General features: G+C 46.4%; 1 protein-coding gene across 1 annotated transcript in view; it reads left to right on the top strand.

The window, feature by feature from the left end:
* Positions 1-17,437, top strand: part of arl15a (ADP-ribosylation factor-like 15a) — a 110,573-nt gene that overhangs the window by 41,654 nt on the left and 51,482 nt on the right. The gene's annotated exons all lie outside the window — the stretch shown is intronic.

Below are 17,437 nucleotides of genomic sequence, written 5' to 3'. Positions count from 1 at the left end.
AGCTTTTTGGCAACCAGTGAATGGAAGTTACCATATTTGGAATGCGGAGGAGTGACGTAGAGACGCTGTATACAGCTCTGGTAGCTGCAACAACCTGTCAATCACAGTAAGCCCGCCCTAAAGCATACTCTGCTTTATGGTCTATTTAACTCTAAATGGACCATCATTTACTAAATTAACATCATGCTGTATTGAAAAAGACTTGAAACTAGAGATTGAGACCATAAACTCATGTTTACAATGTTTACTGAGGTAATAAATCAAGAGAGAAGTACCGTACTTTTCGGACTATAAGCCGCTACTTTTTACCCCACGCTTTGAGGCGTCGGCTTGGTGCACTTTATATACGGATTTTTCCTTAGCTTTTCTCCGCCACAACAACCGCAACTTCCGGTTCCGGTCTAACACAACATTTACTAGCTCCGGACACAGAACAGTTGCTACCAGCAACCCCTCTGCTACCAGCTGTTACTGACAGGGTCGCTACAATATGGATGAAGTACCTTTGACCTACCTCTCACTAGGACTGTTAACAAAAAGGTTTGAACAGCAAGATGCTTTTAACAGTACATGTCCGACTCGCTAGCTTCTAAGCTAATTTTAACATTACGGCCAATGGGGAAATGCTAACCGCGATTAGCATTAGCGAATATATAATATATCTTTGTACATCTTTTCATGCAGACATACTTGCATTACAGACTAAGGTCTCTCACGGCTACCAAACGAAAAGCAATGAGGCAATAACTGTTGTTGCTCATAGCTCTGAATAGCTGTTGTGCGAGCAGCAACTGGCCAAGCCAGTTAGCCGTAAATGCTATTCAGAGCTATGAGCAGAGAAGATCAGCTTTTTCTCAAGTCTGCCAGTGGATCCTAACAGTGTGAAAGAATCCATCATCACCAATGGGTTCTGAAAGGCTGGGATACTATGAGATTAAGGGGACAGCGCAATGAGGAGGACAACACAAGCTCATGGGCGGATTTGCCCAGGTTCATGATGTGGTGTGTTCAAGGACCCAAATGCAGACTCGTTTTTTCCAATTTTTTCCCCAGTTTTTTTTCCCAGTTGTACAAAACTTGTTCTCCAAAACTTGTTCAAGAGTTTTTTTGTGTGCGTGTTTTTGCGTGAGAGAAATAAATGTTTTGTAGAACAAGTTTTGTAGAACTGTAAAAAAAAAAAAAAAAAAACGAGTCTGCATTTGGGTCATTGAACACACCAAATCCGCCCTTGAGCTTGTGTTGTCCTCCTCATTGCGCTGTCCCCTTAATCTCATAGTATCCCAGCCTTTCAGAACCCGTTGGTGATGATGGATTCTTTCACACTGTTCCGGGCTGTTAGGATCCACTGGCAGACTTGAGAAAAAGCTGATCTTCTCTGTCATAGCTCTGAATAGCATTTACGGCTAACTGGCTTGGCCAGTTGCTGCTAGCACAACAGCTATTCAGAGCTATGAGCAACAACAGTTATTGCCTCATTGTTTTTCGTTTGGTAGCCTTGAGAGACCTTAGTCTGTAATGCAAGTATGTCTGCATATAAAGATGTACAAAGATATATTATATATTCGCTAATGCTAATCGCGGTTAGCATTTCCCCATTGGCCGTAATGTTAAAATTAGCTTAGAGGCTAGCGACATGTTATGATGTTCATAGAAGACAACTTTAGTACTGTTGAAAGCATCTTGCTGTTCAACGGGGACACCTGCGGCTTATAGACCAGTGCGGCTTATCGATGTACACATTCTTTTTTCTTTTAAAAATCAGCTGGTGCGGCCTATATACCAGTGCGCACTATAGTCGGAAAGTACGGTAGTCATTTTCTCATAGACTTCTATACAACCAGAGGAGTCAGTCGAGAGAATGCAGGTTTAAAGACACTTCTGCACTGGCTTCAGTCGGCAGAACCAGAGGTTTGCGCCTGTACCCAACCTAGACGTTAGCATATTCAACTAAAACTTAAATAAAAAAACAATGGAATAATTATTTAAAAGCAGTCGCAAGTAGAGAAGACTGAGTTGCTGTTTATTTGCAGCTTAACATATTAGGATATAAAATGAAAGTTACGAATGTAACTACGGTTCTATGAATCCTGGATGACCGCCAGAGGCAGTGCTTAACACTGGATATCTTCCGTCGCGCGCATGTGCAGGTCGAATATTTATATCAACAAAGTCACGTGTGACCTCGGATGACCCCCGTCGTCTATAAGTTCCGGTGTCATCCTGAGCTCAGTCCTATGGAATCTTCTCGCGAGTTCACGGGATTCCGAGTGACCAAGAACTCTGGCGGTCATCCAGGATTCATAGAACCGTAGTTACATTCGTAACTTTCGTTCTATTTCATCCTTACTGACCGCCAGAGGCAGTGCTTAACACTGGATGACTTATACCAAAAGAGTCACGAGGAAGCACAGTAACTACCCCTTATAGCTCCGGCAGAGAAAATTGGCCAAGAACCCTCCCCAGTGGGTGAGGGTTGGCAACGTTAACTCTGTAGTGTTTGGTGAATGTGCTCTGTGATGCCCATGAGGCCGCCGCACATATATCCCCCACAGGCACACCACTCAGGCCTACCCTCGGTGTGGAGATACTCTTGGTAGTGACCCTTCACCCCGGATGGCCGAGCGCAGCCGCTCGCCTTGTATGTATCGGCAATGGCCTCCACTATCCAGTGGGACAGGTGCTGTTTCTTCTTTTTTTTAAAAGGAGCACATCCCTTCTTAGGCTCACCATAACCGACTATGCAGGCGGTGGCTTCCACATAAGCTCTGAGGGCCCACACTGGGCACAGCAGCCTTGACCTCTCCTCTCCCGATGGGGGAGGGGGGGTCAACTTTGCCAGCTGGATAGGCCGGTTTATATGTGAACGTATCCACCCCCTTGGGAGAAACACTGCCTTAGGCCAGAAAGTGACACCCAAGCCATCTGAGTTCCACCTCAGACATGATTCTTCCACTGATAGGGCATGCAGCTCGCCCCCACATTGAGCTGAATTGACAGCAAGGAGAAAACCGTCTTGCGGATAGCCATCTCGGCTCCGCCTGTGCCAGGGGTTCAAAAGGAGACAAGCATAAGGTGTCCAGTACCAAGGGTAGGTCCCATGCAGGGGAGACCGGCCCTTATCCAGGAGGGACTGTAGAAACTCAGTACAGCAGGCACGGGGCGCTGTACTGGGACCTTGTTCTGAGCCGCACACCAGTCGGAGAACAGCTTCCACCTGTTTCTTGTACTGCAGGCAGGTAGACCGCGCACTGGCATTCAGAATAGTCCGTCAGACTGGTTCTATGCAGCCACCCAGCATCCGGTCGGGCCCTCCCGTGACCCCTAATTGAAGGCGGCAGGGATTGGAATGCCAAATCCGACCCTCTAGTTGCGACAGGAGATCCCTCCTGTCGGGGAAGAACTCTGACAAGCTCATAGCAAAAGCAGAGGGATGGTGGAAAGGCATAAGAAGATCCTCTGGCCACGTGTGAGCCAGGGCATCTTGACCCAGAGGGCTGGTCCTCTCCGTCAGGGAGACCCAGTGGGGGCAGTGGGTCGACACGTCTGGATGCAGCCGCCACTCTCACGGTGGAGGCTTGTAACGGAACAGGAAAACCACAACCGTGTTCCATTCTCCTGGTGGGTACATTGCCCCCAGGCTGGTCAGGCGAGGGGCCTCCCAAGTCAGAAGGCCACGGTGATCCCCATAGCAACTTCTGCAGATCTGGTGCCCCATCGATAGTTCATGGGAAATCACAGCAGAGGTGCTGTCCACCGGACAAGCACATGCTTCCCCTTCAAACATGGAAGGAAGTGCTCGAGCGCTAGCTCTAGAACCTGGACCTGCGGTCTTTCAGCAGACAACTGCCCCCAGGCTGTCCTGTTCTGTCACACTGCACCCCGCCTTGAGAGGCAGGTATCTGTTGTGACAATCTCCTGGTGGAATGGAACCGAGCCCCTGGGGCTCGGTTCCTGGGACACTGTTCGCCAGATATGCACTCCCTCCATGGGGATAGTGAATAGGCACTGTTTCGATAATATTATTGCCCTGTATCTGTGCCACTTGGCATCCAAGTGAAGGCTGTTCAGCCATCCGCACTGGGGCGACAGACAGGCCCTCATAGGGCCACACTAATGAAGGTTATGCTCTGAGAAGGGCTCAGGTAGCTCCTCTCCATGTTCACCTTGAGGCCCACCGGGCCACGTGAGAGAAGGCGAGCAGTGTCCTGTGGCGCCTGAAGCCGGGACGGCGCCTAGGTCAGCCAGTCGTCTAAGTACGGCAGTATGTTCACGCCCTGCGATTGCAGGGGGAAAGGACAGCACTAACACACTGTGAACACCCATGGGGAGACGGGAGAGTCCGAATGGAAGCACCCAGGACTGAAAGTTGTGGTGATGCACCATGGGAACAGGCGTCGATAGACGTGAACCACTCTCCCTTGGAAATCCGCTGATGGGAGAAAGAACCCCGACAGCCGGCCTAGAGACATCTCCTGGCACCCCTGCCGGGGGGGACGGGGATGTAAGTAGGGTTGTATAGGTAGCGGTCCGGCCTCTCAGCAGGACGCCGAGGCCTGTTGCGGCTACTAGGGTAAGCTGGAGGCTGAGAAAACGGCCTTGTGGGCCAAAAGTGGGACCCCTAGGTCTGGGGGTGCAGGCATGTCCCTGCAAAGACCAGAGAACTGCTGCCTGGTCTGGCTAGCTCTAACAGTCCGCTGAAGCGCCTGTACAGCAGCTGACTCGAACAGCTCACCAGGTTCCACTGGGACAGTATGGAGGGTCCTCCTACATGTCTCAGATAGGGGTGACTACGCCAGCCAAACCTGGCGGCGAGTCTGAACCAGGGTGGACATCATACATCCACGTTCCCTCGATATGAGCGCAAACGCCTGCAATGAAGCATCACTGAGCAGAAGCGTCGAAGTAGCCCGCTGCAGAGAATCTGCGAGGGAAAGCATGAGGTGGGAGAGGGAGTTGTCGATACGGTGCACAGCGCTGCTGTGTCATAAGCCCTGGATAGCAGGTCATCTTTGACCCGACATTGGGTCGAGGGCACCTGGCATCGGGGAAACTGGCTCAGGGGAAACTGATGGACGCCATAGTCGTCTAACTGGCTGGCATACGTGCAAGGCCAGATTTGCCACCTCCTGCATGGTCTGATGTAAGGCGGGAGAGAGCCCTGGTGTCTCCACCATGCACGCAACTCCCTCAGATATTCCTCGGAGGGAGGAACAGAAAAGGTGGTGAGGGCGGGAAGGTGCCTGAAGAAGGCACTCACAGGTGGATGTTCCAGCTGCTGTGTATGCCCGGCGTGCAAGCGCCATACAAATTACCAGGGTAGGTTGGGCTGGATTCAGCTGCCCTGACAGGGGGAGGTAGACCTCCCGCATCAGGTGTTCCACTTCAGCCAGCCTAGCAGACCTTACTGCTCAAGGCGTGATGCCGCAGGTCCTGCCTGGGTTCTCCCTGCTAGGGCAAGAGGTCAGGGCCGTCCTCCGGCTGAAGAGGAGCTATACAGGTCCTACAGCCGGGAGAGTTTAACATGGCCGCGATTCTGGTGGAACCCTTGTCCCACTAGTTTATGCGGAATTCCAAATCAGTCCGAGCGGGAGCGCTCTGCTGAATGTTGAGAGAACAGGCAGGGGGCAGTCAGTGGCGAGTGATCCTTCGGACACTCTTCCCTTGGCCAGCCGCTGCGGATATTGGTGACCCACCAGTTAGCCTGAGCGAGAGCACTCTGCTACTGTGGAAACAGGTCAGGCAAAGTCCTTATAGTGAGAGGGGCGAGGACACTCTCTAAGCTCACTCTCTTCACTAAGATAGTTGCTGCAGATATTAGTGTCCCCCCAGTTAGCTTGAGCGAGAGCACTCTGCTACCGTAAAAAACGGACAAAAAAGAACACAGTCCGTACAGTGAGAGGGGAGCGAGGACACTCTTCACTAAGATAGTTGCTGCCGATATTGGTGTCCCACCAGTTAGCTTGAGTGAGAGCACTCTGCCACTGTGGAAACAGGTCAGGCAAAGTCCTTATAGTGAGAGGGGCGAGGACACTCTTCACTAAACTAGTTGCTGCAGATATTGGTGTCCCACCAGTTAGCTTGAGCGAGAGCACTCTGCCACTGTGGAAACAGGCCAGGCAAAGTCCTTATAGTGAGAGGGGAGCGAGGACACTCTCTTCACTAAGCTAGTTGCTGCAGATATTGGTGTCCCACCAGTTAGCTTGAGCGAGAGCACTCTGCTACTGTGAAAAACTGACAAAAAGAACACAGTCCTTACAGTGAGAGGGGAGCGAGGACACTCTCTTCACTAAGCCAGCTGCTGCAGATATTGGTGTCCCACCAGTTAGCTTGAGCGAGAGCACTCTGCCACTGTGGAACAGGTCAGGAAAACAGTTCTCATAGTGAGAGGGGAGCGAGGACACTCTCTTCACTCGGATAGTTGCTGCAGATATTGGTGCCCCACCAGTTAGCTTGAGCGAGAGCACTCTGCTACTGTGAAAACGGACAAAAAAGACCACAGTCCTTACAGTGAGAGGGGAGCGAGGACACTCTTCACTTGGACAGTTGCTGTAACTCTTGGTGTGCTACCAGTTAGCCTGAGCGAGGGCACTCTGCTAACTGATATCCGCTACCGATATGTCCATAATGTTTACAACAATCAATGGACACAATCCGAGTATTAGCTTAGTCTAGTTAGCCGGAGCGAACTCGACAGCCGTAATGCGTAAAAACCATCAATGGGCACAACCTCAATGTTGATTTAGTATAACTAGCATTCACCGAGTTAGCCTGAGCGAGCACATTCTGCTAACTGTGATCGTTGTAATGCTACAAAGTTGATGGCCACAGCCCCAGTACCAGCTTTGTTTAGCTAGTTTCCCACTGAGTTAACCTGAGCGGGGACGCTCTGTTAACTGTGAAAGCTGTAAGGCTACAAAGTTGATGGCCACAGCCCCAGTATCAGCTTTGTTTAGCTAGTTTCCCACTGAGTTAACCTGAGCGAGGACGCTCTGTTAACTGTGACAGCCGTAAGGATACAAAGTTGATGGCTACAGCCCCAGTATCAGCTTTGTTTAGCTAGTTTCCCACTGAGTTAACCTGAGCGAGGACGCTCTGTTAACTGTGACAGCCGTAAGGATACAAAGTTGATGGCTACAGCCCCAGTATCAGCTTTGTTTAGCTAGTTTCCCACTGAGTTAACCTGAGCGGGGACGCTCTGTTAACTGTGACAGCCGTAAGGATACAAAGTTGATGGCCACAGCCCCAGTATCAGCTCTGTTTAGCTAGCTTCCCACTGAGTTAACCTGAGCGGAGATGCTCTGTTAACTGTGACGGCCGTAAGGTTTACAAAGTTGATGGACGCAGTCCCAGCTAGCATCCAAGTTAGCCTGAGTGAAGACACTGCTAACTGCGAATTACGTCAGATGTAAAGATTAAATCTCCATGTACACAACGCCAATGCGGATCTAGTGTCTCACAAAGTTTGCCTGAGCAGGAACACTCTGCTAACTGTGATAGCCGTAACACTGTGAAGGGCGGGCCGACAGCGTAATTCTACGCTCTCGTTAGCGCGCCACTCGATTAACTAGAGCGGAAGCGCTCTGCCAACCGTGGAACAAACAACTGTTATAGAAAACAATGTTAATCGATCTTACCGATTGCTGTCATCACGACTTAGCTGGCCCTTATCAGACTGGTGACGACCGATGATAGGGGCGTCCACCAGTCCGGGGCTCGATGTCCGAACGGCGAACACACCGTTCCCTCCGAAGAGGGACAGCTCGTCACAGCCTTTGGAGGGCGAGAGAACCGCAACTCCGACCGGTAGTCACAAGGCTACAGCGACGAGCTCTAATATGTCTTGATCGTAGACACATCCTTGTTTATGCTACCATGGTAGCTAACCTGCGTCGCGAGAAGAAAAAAAGGACTGAGCTCAGGATGACACCGGAACTTATAGACGACGGGGGTCATCCGAGGTCACACGTGACTTTGTTGATATAAATATTCGACCTGCGCATGCGCGCGACGGAAGATATCCAGTGTTAAGCACTGCCTCTGGCGGTCAGTAAGGATGAAATAGAAAGCATTTATTTCATTTTTACACAAATCAAATGTATTTATTTCTGCAGTCATGAAAGTTTCAGTACCTCTCTAGGTGAAGTAGCATTATTATACGATTTGATCTAATTTATTTCATTAGTTTGTTGCTACGTTATAGTCTGTGTTCTATCTCCGAGTATGTGGGTGGCATGTTTTGATCCTCTATTAGCAAAGCAAAATCAGGAAACCTAAATTACACAATACAGACGTGCAGCATAAAAACATGTTTTTCATTCAGAAAAACGAAGCTTGTCCTGTTATCATCTCATCTGTCGATATTAACTGTGTACACCAGGGATGCAGAAGCATGTTTGTTTTTGTTTTTTTGTTTTTTTACCTCCGGTAGCATCACACCTTTCGGTCACGGACGTCAGACCTTGTTGGTGTGTTCTGAAGTGGCCCGCTCAATCTGCACCCTGTTCTTCCTGGAAACGCACAGCACTCGAGGAAGCCGTTTAATAAGCACAGACGAGAGCGATGTCGGGGTGGACGTACGTAAACAGAGCGACTGCAGCGGGAGGCTTCCAGTCCTTTAAAGGGAGTTGTTGGAAGAGGGATTTTAAATCACCGCTGTCCCGTCTCCCCCTCCTGCAGCTCAGCGACACAAGAAAAGAAAAAAAGAAAACAGTATTGTGTTGTTGAGGGTGAAAGTAATTTATGTTGTTTTCCGCACACCATATAGGCACATGACAGGTGCGGTGCATGTTTTTGAAGGGTCACCCATCCCAGCCTCTTGAAAAGATGAAAAACACCACACACGCACACACACACACACACACACACACACAAAGAGGCACCGGGGGACCACCAACGAGGGTGCTACCAAATTTGGACAGAGCGCACTAGGGGGGGGGGGGTTTCAAAAGAGTGTTTCTTTCTGGATTGGTTCAAAGCCGGTCTGGTGGGACATTATTGTGGTTGGAAAAACACTGGTCCCACGGATGACACGTTTGATTTACCGTAGATAAGTTAGTATTGGCTGTAAACAACAGCAAAGGATGATGAAATCTGTTGGTTTTTCTTCACTGTTTGCCCCCCAACACACACACTCACACTCCCCCTGCTTGGACCATCTCTCCCCTGCTCCTTTTTTCTTGTAGATACACAGAGCAAAATAATTTGTGCGATTCGTGGTGCCGTCTGTTATGGACGGGTTTGACATGGTGAAAACAAGAACGCGATGCTTCTCCTTTTTTATTTAGAGCACGGTATCAGAGTGGGTCCCCATCTACGCTGAAGTACTGATATATTTGGTTTAGTTTGAAGCGTAAATGACGTAAATGCGGAGTCGGGAGAGTCGGTGCTCTTGCGTAATGTCCCGCCGGTCATTTTTTTTACAATCAGCTCTCTTAAATCATTTTCTGATTAAAGCAGCTGCTTTTTCTGCACCGTTTGTAACTTACTCAATGCTTCCTTCAGCATTTTTTTCTTCTCTTTTTCTTCTCTCCCCCCTTTTCCCCCTATGGCTTTAATACAAGCAAACATACCCGGTCCAGCTTTATGTTATTTTGCACTGCATCGACGATGCAGAAAAATGATACAAGATGTGACGCACAGACGTCTGTATGAATTTGTGACACCCCCACCTCCCAAAAAAATAACTTGTTTTGCACAATACTTATGTGGCTTGTTCTCTTCACTCAGCCTTGACTAAACCAAGGGAATAAGCGCTCGTTGAGAAGCTTGAAGAAGTGAAGCACTTCCCATCTACTTCCTTCCTTCCTGTCCCACCAAAAAAGCCCATTGAATGTCAATGAGCTATTCTCCCTTTACAGTCTGAGACGTCGGGTCGGATAAACCATTTAAGGCACAAAACTCTTGTAAGATGGCTATTTTCCATTCAGTTGCTCCGCTTGATGAAGCATTTAAAAGTCATGAATTGCTTCCTCACTTTTGATATGGAGTTATTCTATCCTTGCTGTTTGCTTGGCAGTGCGAGTCTGATTATTTATGTATAGTTTATATATAATTAATGATAAATAAATGCATATATAAATACAGGCTGATGTTTGTTTATCTCTGGTTCAATGACCATGTGATGGGTCATTGAAGGAGCACAGACTGAAAGTGGTCGTAGTTATCGTGATGTCACTCACTGGTTTGGTGGACTACCATTTTGAAGCCTCGACTTGGGCGATTTTGCCGTCGCCATCTTGGATTACGACCGTCGCCATGTTGTTTTTTTCACAACCAATGAACGGGCCAAGTACCATACTTGGAGTGACTAGAGATGTCTCATACGGCTCTGGTAACGGCAGCAACCTGTCAATCACAGTAAGCCCGCCCTAACGCATACTGTGCTTTATGGTCTACGTGACTCTAAATGGACCATTAAATGAACATCATGTTGTATTGAAGAAGACTTGAAACTAGAGATTGAGAACATAAACTCATGTTTTCAATATTTACTGAGGGAATATATCACGAGAGAAGTAGTCATTTTATCATAGACTTCTATACCATCAGAGGAGTCGCCCCCTGCTGGTCAGTAGAGAGAATGCAGGTTTAAAGACTGTTCCACATTGCCTTCACTTCCACCTGGGAAGGACACTCATGAGACTAAATCATAAAGCAAATGTGTGAGTGTGCGTCATTGTTTTTAAAACTCTGCCCGTCCAGACTAAAACGCAACCCGGGAGGTTTCAATCCTAAATGGCGCCAGCAACGTCTTTGTTTTAGGGGTCGTAAAGCGTTGAGGTAGTGTGGACGCTCGGCGTAAACGTAGCAAAGGTTAGTTAACGTAGCACTGGGAGTTGTCTTAAGAGCCAGGTCTTATTCTAAAGATGCAGGCTCTGAACCCACGTAAGTGTAGGTAACGGTGACTCGTGTCGTGTGGCCAGATTGTCACAAGTGCAAACTGTCATTTTTAAACCAGAGACACAAAGCAGCTTATGATGTTTGGTGCCTGCAGTGATCCAGACCAGGGCTGCATGTTTGTCTCATGCAGTCGTCATCGAGGTCCCTGCTGTCTTGTTTTCTTCTGGTTGCTGTCGTTTGTTCCTCTTCCGGATTGTGCCATTATTTGTTCTCTTTGCAATCTTCACTCCAGTCAAGCCCTCCTGCTTAATGATTTGAACACATTACATAGCCGTCTCTGCCTGACATTCGTTGCCAGGCAGGACTTGTCCCTCAGTGTTTACATGCCTGTTTATAACTGTTTCTTAGTGACGATGTAAGTGAGAAACCCAGTTCCCTTAATTCGAGTAAAGGATTAAGAAAACCCCAGTTAAAACCATTTCGATCCTTTAGTATCTCTGTGACAGCGATGTGGTAGGATGAATGTACAAAAATAATTCAAACCCAAAGTCCAACCCAAGCTTAGGCTGAAATAAATAAGTCTAAATAAATCGGTATCCACAGCTGAATGGCAGACTATTTGAGAAACAAAACAAAAACCCGACATGTGCACGCTAAAGGACAGAGTGTGTGGTCTTGCACCAGAGTCTGTCCTCTGTCAGAGAAGTCAACTCCCTGTAACACGAAAAAAACATTCACGTATCACTGATGCGTTTTAGAATAAATCAAACATGGTGGAACGTGGAGAATCATCTCGGGCTCTACCACAGCCACCTATCCTAACACGAGACGCGAGTCCTCGCCTCGTATTCCTTCGTTAGATGTGATCAGAAGATACCCAGATAGATAACTGTGTGATTTACATGTTTATTTGATCAGCATGCAGAGCTCTTTGTACTCATGTGAATAAAGTGCAATAACGTCTTTTAAGTAGGTCGACATTGAGTATTTTGCATCTGCCGATCTTAAGTCTGGCAGACGTTTGCTACCCAGCTGGTGCCAGGTACGGGGATTAGGTGGGAAGGGCTCCTCTGGGGACACGGGGGAGGAATCTATCAAGTGTGTGTGTGTGTGTGTGTGTGTGTGTGTGTGTGTGTACGTCTGTACAGTGACATGACGTCAAGTCTAGACGGGCCATTTCACAGTGTGCATTCATGCCACACAACGACAGCTGATGAAGAAGTGGTGCTAATATTCACCACTCGCTGCTGTTGAGGCTTTTTTTGAGTGGTAGATATTTGCGCATGCCGTGTCCTTCTTTAATTAATCAGTGTTTGTCACTCTCTATATCTATATATTTCAGTATTCTGGAATTCTGACAATTTATAGTGAAAGCTTTGTTTTAATTAGCCAACTTAAAGGTTTATGTGATACGACCTGTCAATCACAAGTTAGCGATGCCCTCAAGAATATATCCTGCTTTATTTTACTCCAAATGGTGGAGGTAATAAATCAAGTGAGAAGTCATGTTCTCATTTCTTCAATACAATCAGACTTCTTTTTGCAACCAGAGGAGTCTGATGGCCGTTAGGAAGAGTGCAAGTTTAAGGCACTTTATTTGTGTAAATTTTAACCCATGTGGAACCCATGTTACCATCCACTATTAATCCTCCACATACGGAGAACATCACTGAACATTTGCCAGTTGTCTGTGACCACCAACGGGCAAAGACAGCACGTGAGCACGTCCCACTACACTGCAGTCCTGGCAGACCCCAATGTGGTTCTTATTACTATCAGATAGGACCACAGTGTGTGTTGCTCTGCCCCACAGGCCTTTCCTTTGCATTGGAAAAGATTTGACCAAAAGGGCAAATCATTTTGTAGATGGTCACTGGGGATTAAAGCAGACGCGTAACTGATCTCTATTTGAGGCCTCATTTAAGAATATTACCTATTTGATGTTGGGTTGGTTGTTGATGGTGGGTGAAACGCACATTATAGATCCTATAGTAGACGCCACATAAATGTCTTGAAACCAACTTTTGAAGTCAAAATTTCAAATACGTTCAAGAACTTCAAGTATTCTATGAACTTCAAGTATTCTATTTTTAAAGATTTCAATGACGAGGACATAGGCAATGCTCTTGATATTATTATCCGGGCACAGCGGCCTATATGTGGGTTGGAACAGGTACAGAACGGCCATGATGGACGGCTAACTAGATGGAAAGGAGGAGGGGCAAAGAGCGAAAGCCCAGTTATTTGGGGGCGACCGTGGCGCACTGGGTTAAGAGGTCGTCTGGGAAGGTCAACGGTTCAATCCCCGACTGGGACGTGTCACGTGTTGAAGTGTACCTGATCAATAAACTGAACCCCCGGCTCCCCGGGCGCCTGTCATTGGCAGCCCACTGCTCCCTATTCTCTCCTGTAAATGCAGAGAAAAATTTCCCTCTTAAAGGGATAACTACACACACACAACTTATTAATCTCCGGTATTAATATGTGCCGCGATGAGACTCCGTTTGCTTTAAAAACCGACACCGCTGAGGCGGCAGGTTGATGTCTGTCTCAACAGCTGAAGTGTTTCCCACCTCGCTGCAGCTCGTTCCTCAATGAAGTAAGCAAACCTTTATTACCAGAGGCCTCCCTCACTAGTCCCAGCCCCCCATCAGCGTATTGTAGCTGTTTTGCTCAAAGTCTGTTTTTCGTTAGGAAATCTTCAAAGCGGGGTTACTCTGTGTTTCAACTTTCAAGAGTGGAAAAAAAAGCACCTGATTATTAACATGTTTGCGTTTTGTTCAAGGTAAACGGCAGAGAGCATGAACGATAGGAGGCAGAAATGTGTGAGACAGTGGTTGGAGCCGACTGTGAATGTGAAACCATACCTGCATCGATACCAAACAACAAACGGAAACAAGCCTCAACAGTAGCCTAACTCCGACCAAATGGAGATGCAGGGTAGTAGGTTTCAACTGTGTACCATCGCAAGCTGTTTGAGTTTGCGGACGACTTCAGAAAAACATTAAACCCAATCGAAAAGAAAATCTGAATCCAGAAGACTGTCTTCATCTGCTTTTCATTTGTTTTGCAATGTAGTTGGTTGCTTGTTTTACTGGCAGTTGCCTCAAAAGTTTTGTTTATTCATTCATAGTTTCACTTTCGTAAAGAAAGAGAATGAAATAAAGCAACCCGATCACTGACACATAATTGCCACTTGCTTGTGTAACCAGAAGACGTCTGCTTTTCTCTCCTTCGTGCATTAGTGGCATCATGACTTCCAGAGCGCCCTCATTTTTTTACTATGCTCTGGCCTTTCACAATATGTTTTGAGCTTCACTTTCTGTCCCTGTGCCCTGTACGGTATCCCTCAACGGAACTAAATAGAGCTAATCCAATACATAGATCTGCATATAAACTCTTCTGGGCTAGCTTCTGGCACAGTGTGTACTACTCTGCTTGCTTCTCAATTTCAGCACTTTTGAAAACTACTACAGTTGCAACAATTATTTTAATTTTCGAATAAATTTACAATTTCTTTCTATTGACTTATTGTTTTTTCTATAAAATGTCAGAGATAGTTAAAAATAGTTGTTGCAATTTCCAAGATGAGGTCTTAAAATAGCTTTTTATTTTTGGCCCAGCAACAGTCCAAGAACCACAAATGATCTGTTTACTGTCTCATAAGAATAAGAAAAACTAAAGCTGGACCCAAGTAATATTTGTAACATTTGATTGAATAATAAATCGAAGAATTATTTGATTATAAAACAGTTGCTGGTTATATTTCTGTCGATCAGCCCGTAAGAACTACAACTTAGGGTTTGACTTAGCAAAGTGCAAAACGTCAGAAAAGCTACCCGTTTGACAACCCAATAGTAAGATACAGGGAAAGAAGGCTGCAACATTAATGAGTGGTATCCCTGCTAAGTGTTTCGCACAACAGTGGCCTGTAGCAGTTGGCTGCGCAAACGCCATCAATCATCAAATGTCTATGAAGCATATCACATGCTTAAGTTAAACATTCACATGTATAAGCGATCACACTCAGTGTTGCAGGTTGACTTCATTTGCTACTGAGTGTTGAAAAAGGTCTTTCTTTGAGTTAAGCGAGGGAGGGCGGGAGGGATGGGCCGGCCGAGGTGTTTTCCTCTGATCACATTTCTGTCCATTTGATCCCAGAGAGGGTTACTGTCTGACGTCACAGATCATATAGTTGTTTTCTGTCCCGCAGTGTAATATCCTCAGAAATGTTGGGATCATTGCATTAATTCATATTTTTCTTATGTAGGGAGCATGAGAAAAATGTTTCCAGCTACTGGGGGCGCAACAAATCCTAAAACTCCCGGATCAGCACAAAAGTAACTCGCCGATACTAGTTGCCGATCATTCATGATCCATATTGGCAGATGCAGATCCCATTGTTGTTTTGTTTTGTTTAGCAGCTGGTCTACAAGACTCCAGAATATATGTTTTTGCCACCGTCCCACAGAACCCTTCTTTAGCCGTTAGCGGTGCTGCTAACGTTACTAGCTCTCCTGTTAATTTCAACACAGATTTGTTGTTCATAACGTAACATATCAGAGATCTGCGAACAGAAAGCATGAATGCCGATGTCCTGATCGCATATTTGTATTGAATTTTGGCCGATAATAATGCTCAGTCAATTTTCCGCCTTGATGGTTAAACTGTGTATTTAAACCACGGTTCACAGGCGTGCCAAACCGCAAGGGCTGGATCCCTACGGATCACAGATCGACAACTGTTCGTTACACAACTAACTGCTCCTAAATATTCAGTCTGCACTGTACCCTGTCCACGAGTGTACTGCTACTGTCTAGACGTGTAGATATCTGTCTCAGATGTCATCAGGAGAGCTGTGGTGAAGTTAAATAGGATAACCAATTAAAAATCCCCAAACACTGGTGGTAAACATTGAGTTTTAAAGCTTATTCCCTCAAACCGTAAGAGAAAATACCCCAGAGCTGAACCCCAGCAGGGATTAAATCCATTATGGAACAGCTAAATATTCTGAATTCTTTGGCCAAGGGTAGCCTCAGTAGACAATTATGTATTGCAGCCACAATAAGCAGTGAGCCACCAGAGGCAGTGATTTACAGGGATTTTAAGGGGCTAAGTGCCGTTGTTAGCTTTTATAAAATGGTTTCTACATATACCTGGCACGGTTTCACAAGAGACACACAGGGCCATAAAAAAATGCAATAATTTAGTGATAACAAATTATCATTCTTAAGCCGAGCAGTGTAGTTCTTAAACGGTTGCCAAGAAACACACAGACGCGGTGGAAGGAATGCTTAGACATTGGCGTGATTATTAAGATGTATCTGGTACCGGGATGTGTTTTTTGTCTCTGGTTGGAGTTTTAATCGTGCTGCGCCAGAAGCAAGAAGGACATTGCTCCAGCATCTTCTATCACTGTAGTTTGTATGTCATTAAGGCTTCAGTGACACCGGTTCACATCTATACCCGGTCAGTCTTGCCTCTAGGCCACCATCAGAACATTTATGTACAGTGGCGACATCCAGCCAATAAAGTTCAACCCCATGGGTTCTTTACTTTATGTTAGGAAAAAACGAGTTCTCAAGATGTTTCAGTTACGTTATAACCACAACCATTGGCAACTATTCTGCTCGCCTTCCCCTAGCTGTTGTCACTTGCCAGTATTATCATATTTGTTACAGTGTAGCTTGGTTATATCACTGGTTGTTGAACACACAACTAGAGAAAAGTGAACATAACGGGCTACAAATAAATACATGCACGTTAGCTAAAGCTACGTTGTTCACTTGCCATATATAGTTTGTGTAGTTTGTCTGCCTATAATGGAGATTTGACCGCAACACTGACAGGTATTTATCTCCCCGTATGCTCTATATGTTTCTTTAGCCGGTATCTCTGTGTTTTGATCTATGGGTGTTATAAGATGTTTCATGGTATTTTTGCCCTTCACTGGCAATAGTTGCTCTCTTGCCCTTGCTAACACAATAGATTGCTTTGTTGCTCTCTGCTACTACACATTAAACCTAAATGTATCAAGTCCCGGCGAGGGAAAAGGGTGTTGAAGGTGATTGTGGGAAATGGAAGTCGTATCGTATGCATTATAAAATCTTGAAAGCATTCTGTCGTAGATTCTTCCTTTCAGGTGCATCCAACCGTACTGTGCGATACCTTGATATCAAGGAGATCATTCATATTTCCCTGATCATGTGCTCGCATAATTACCCAAAGCTTGATGATTCGGTTGGGTAATTGATTTAGCTAGAGCCAGTCGTTATTTATTTCATACGGTCAGAAACCCGTGTAGTGAACGAATGAGGCTTCCAACGGATGAGTCTGTACTTGATCGGGTCAGTAAGCCTTTCACTGCTGCACCGTTGACCTTTTGGATAATTACGTTGTTGGGGTCTGACCATATGGCTTCAACATGTGCTGTGAACAAAGAGAATCAGGCCTTCACTTTGTCAAGCAAAGGTTTCATCCTGATTTGTAGTTTGATGAGAGCAAACCTCCTCTCGGAATTTCACACAAGGGTGTGAATTCCCCCCCCCCAAAAAACTATGGTTCCTGAAGTCACCTGAATGCACCGCTGCAATCTCAT

Source organism: Melanostigma gelatinosum, assembly GCF_949748355.1.
Source record: "Melanostigma gelatinosum genome assembly, chromosome: 6".
NCBI lineage: Eukaryota > Metazoa > Chordata > Actinopteri > Perciformes > Zoarcidae > Melanostigma > Melanostigma gelatinosum.
Note: the sequence above shows the minus strand (reverse complement) of the source record. Positions and strands in the feature narration are given on the sequence as shown.